Genomic DNA, 3,939 nt, shown 5'->3' on the forward strand with positions numbered 1-3,939 from the left:
AGTCTGGCGATGTATCCCAAAGTGGCCTCGACCTCACAGCGTAGCCTGGACTGTTCTTAAACTTGCAGCAGTTCTCCTGCCTCAGCCTGCCGAGTGGCAGGATCCCAGATATGCGTTTGATCAACCTCAATGACACTTTAAAGAAAAACAACTATTTATTTATTTTTTATGTAAAATATTAGTAATTTATTTTGATTACATGTTGAAAAGGTAATTTATTGGTTGTATTAGGTTAAATATAATAAAAACAACTAATTTTTTAAAACAAAAATTATAAGTATGGCTTTGATAATTTTGCAAGTATCTTTTTGCATCTCGATTAATAGCAAAGAGTTGGATCCTTATATCTAGTTGTGTATTTAATCTGTTGTGGATTATTATTATTAGTAATCTTTTATTTGTTTATTTGGTACAGGGTCTTGCTACACAGTTCAGACTCATAGTAATCTTCCTGTCTCAGCCTCCCTAGTGCTGGGATTACAGGCGTGTACCACCAAGCCCGGTCTTGGGGGGCAGGACTGGCACCTGTGGAGCTGGGGATTGAACCCTGGTTGCTGGGCTTGCCTAAGCAGGCGCTTAGTCCTCTGAGCTATCTTGCCAGCCCCTAATTAGCAGTTTCTTAAAGATTAGTTGCATTGTCAAAAATGAAGCCATAATAATGAATGTTTTATACTTAGTTTTGTCAAAGTCTACTTGTCTGTCTTACACTTTGGATGGCTTTTTACTCAGTAATGATTTTATAACCTTGTCCACTGGTCATTTGGAAAAACATGATTGTTAATTTGTGCAGATCTTCAAAATTTTGACATATTTCACTATAAAACACAAGAAATCTTATCTTTTTATAGCTTTATGAGAAAAAGTTGTGAAGTATTGAGAAACTGTCACGCATGGAACAGAAAACCATCTTAATTGACAGGTTTCCTAAAAATCCATGTTTTTAGCTGACGGCTTGAATTTTACCATGGGCCACTGTCAGTGGGTGTCCTTGAAGTGCCAGGCTTGTTCTGTTCATTTTTGTGAAGATGCCTGCCAAAGGCCTGGCGTGAAGTTTGTCAGTCACCCTTTTGATTAAAAACGCTGTTCCGTGAAAAAAAAAAAAAAAAAAATCAGTGCGTTCAGTAGCTCTGTGTGCAGCAGCACAAGTGGAAGACCTGCTTTTTCTTTTCCCTTCCTGCACACTTGCGTTCTTGGGAGCCCATCAGGGGCTCCGTGAGCACCGGAAATGATTGATTTCTTCCTGCCTGCTTCATCACAGATGGTAGTAAAATGTTCTGCTCTCGAGGGTCAGGATTTAATAATTTCATGGCTACTTGAAGGGAATTCCAAAGTGAAATTGGCTTTTTGGGTCTCGTGGAGCACGGGAGGGGAGAGGGTAGTTCTCAGGGGCACCATCTGCCTCGGAGTAGTTGTGTTTTCCTCGCCAATCGGAGCAAACGTCAACACAGGAAAAAGCCAAGTCACATGTTTAGCATCATCATGAAAGTAGTTTTCTCTTTGAAGACTGCCTGAAAATGCCTCAGGATCCTCAGAGGTCCACGGAGCACCCCCGCCCCCCAGAACTTGTGCAGTGCTGTAGTGGTTCCGTGAGCACCGGAAGCCAGGGAACGTGTTCTCAATGGCGCCCCCTCCCAGAATTACCAAAACTCGTTGTGGCTCCGTTCAAAGGGCCCATGATTCCGGTTATTTGAATCAAGATGTTTAAGGAGTACTGATGGAGGACAATTTATAAGTAAGCAGTAGCGAAGAAGAATGAAAGAATATAAAGTTTTATTTGGTAAACTAACCCTTGTTACGTGGTTTCTATATTCTTGGTGTTAATGTTAAACATTCACACAAGTCCACATCAGCCCATGAATTGCAGCAAAGGAAAATGGCACTGATACTTCCCCCTTCTATGGATGCTTATTACGCAATCTTATTGTCCCTTACTCAAATACTGCTATTCTGTGGTTAGGTCCCTGGCCAAGGTAACTCAGTGGTCAAAACCTCTCATTCTGGCCAAGGGCAAGCCCTCTTTATACCATACAGGAGGTTTTTTTTTGTCTTGCTACATATTGAACCCAGGGCCTGTTGCCTGCTGGACCAGTGCTGTGCCGCTGAGCTGCCTCCCTTCTCAGATTTATGCCTAGAGAACAGAGCTATGAAATCGTGGAGCTGCAAGGCTGCTTTTATTTTTTATTTTTAAAATTTTTTATTTATTTATTTGTGTGGCCAGCTCAGCCCACCAGGGGGCGGGGCTGGCTGGCATGTGGTGCTGGGGATTGAACCGCGGTCCCTTTGTTTTTGCTAAGCTTGTTCTAAGTAGGTGCTTTAGACCACTGAGCCATCTCACCAGCCCTGCAAGGCTGCTTTTAAAGGAACTTCCTCACATGATGACGGCCATGGTGACACGAAGATGCTGGCTCCAGACCAGGGCAACACTTTTCACCTACCAGAAAGGGGGATGTCAGAGTTGGAGGAGACCTTTAAGTGCACTGTTGTCAGGTAATTCCTTTAAAGATGGCTTGCCAATCGCACATATTCCAGGTGCTTCTTGCCTAGAACAAAGCTTAGGATGACTCACACCAAAGACGGTACCAAATGTTTATTTCAAAGGTGAGAGGTGAAGGGCCAAGGGAAGAACTGGCTCTGCTGAGCAAACTTAGGTGGAACAAAGGAGGAAAGGAAAACAAGAGCAAAACCACAAGAACACCCTGGGTCTGGGAGCCCCAGGATGAGTCACCCTCAGGGCCACAATGGCAGGGCCCTTGTGGCTTTGCATCTTTGTCACCCACATTCCATGAGAGCTGTTAGAGCTCCACACGGAGGTTCCTCCGCCCTGAGGTCCTGCAGTTGACAGGTCCCACCCGCTTCTCTAGCTGGCCTCCCCTACCTCCTCTATCCAGTGACCCATTCCTGGGGCCGGCATGGGTACTGAAGACGCATTTCAGACAGTACTCGCTGGGTGAATCTCTTGACAGTAGGATGTTCAACCCGCACCCACCTCCTTGGACTGTGTCACACTACATGCAGCAGGGAGTTTCTCAGGTGAGACCCAGGTTCCCACCACCTGATACACTGCTGTCCCGATCCCCTTTTCTTGAGAGTGGACAAAACCCGTGACTTGCTTCTGGTGAAATCATGACCTCTGTCTTGCTTGCAGAATCGCTCTGTTGCCATTTTGGCTTGTGCGCTTGGATGATACAAGTTGCTATGCTGGAAAGGCCCACATGACGGGAGCCAGGGGCAGCCTCTGGCCACGGGCTCCGTGTCCTGACCCACATTCTGCTGTCCTAAGTGTACTTTTTTTTTTAAATTTTTTTTATTTATTTATGTGTGTGTGTGTGTGTGTGTGTGTGGCCAGCTCAGCCCACCAGGGGGCGGGGCTGGCTGGCATGTGGTGCTGGGGAATGAAACGCCGGCCCCTGGGTTTTGCTAAGCTTGTTCTAAGTAGGTGCTTTAGACCGCTGAGCCATCTCACCAGCCCCTAAGTGTACTGTTTTAAGGGGCTAAGTGCTGGGTAAATTATCATGCTCTTCGTTATGAACAACACGGAGGGAGGCCTTGCTGCATTTGCCCGTCTCCTCTAGCTGGACTAGAACTTAGTTGTTTAAGGTCCCTTCCAGGATTGACCCTCAGAGTGCAAGGGGGCGCCCCGAGGCTCAGGGAATGCCTGGAAGTCAGGGAGCTCCTGGAAGGCGGTTCCCCACCTTTGCTTCTTCCACTGGAGCCTCCACAGCTTTCTCCACCTGAACCCCATTTAGTTTACAAACCAGAGGCAGCAGGGGGTTACTCCTTGGAGTCTGAAACGCGGTTCGGCCTGCGTGGGAGGTGTTACATCTCCCAAGTGCTGTTCCACACCTCCAGTGCCCAAGCAAAGATCTGCCTCCCAATCTAGTGCGCACGCGGAGGTACGAAGCACCTGGAAGCTTTAGGTAAGAGCTGGGGAGAAAGACG

Source organism: Octodon degus, unplaced genomic scaffold, assembly GCF_000260255.1.
Source record: "Octodon degus isolate 3935 unplaced genomic scaffold, OctDeg1.0 scaffold00002, whole genome shotgun sequence".
NCBI classification, from domain to species: domain Eukaryota; kingdom Metazoa; phylum Chordata; class Mammalia; order Rodentia; family Octodontidae; genus Octodon; species Octodon degus.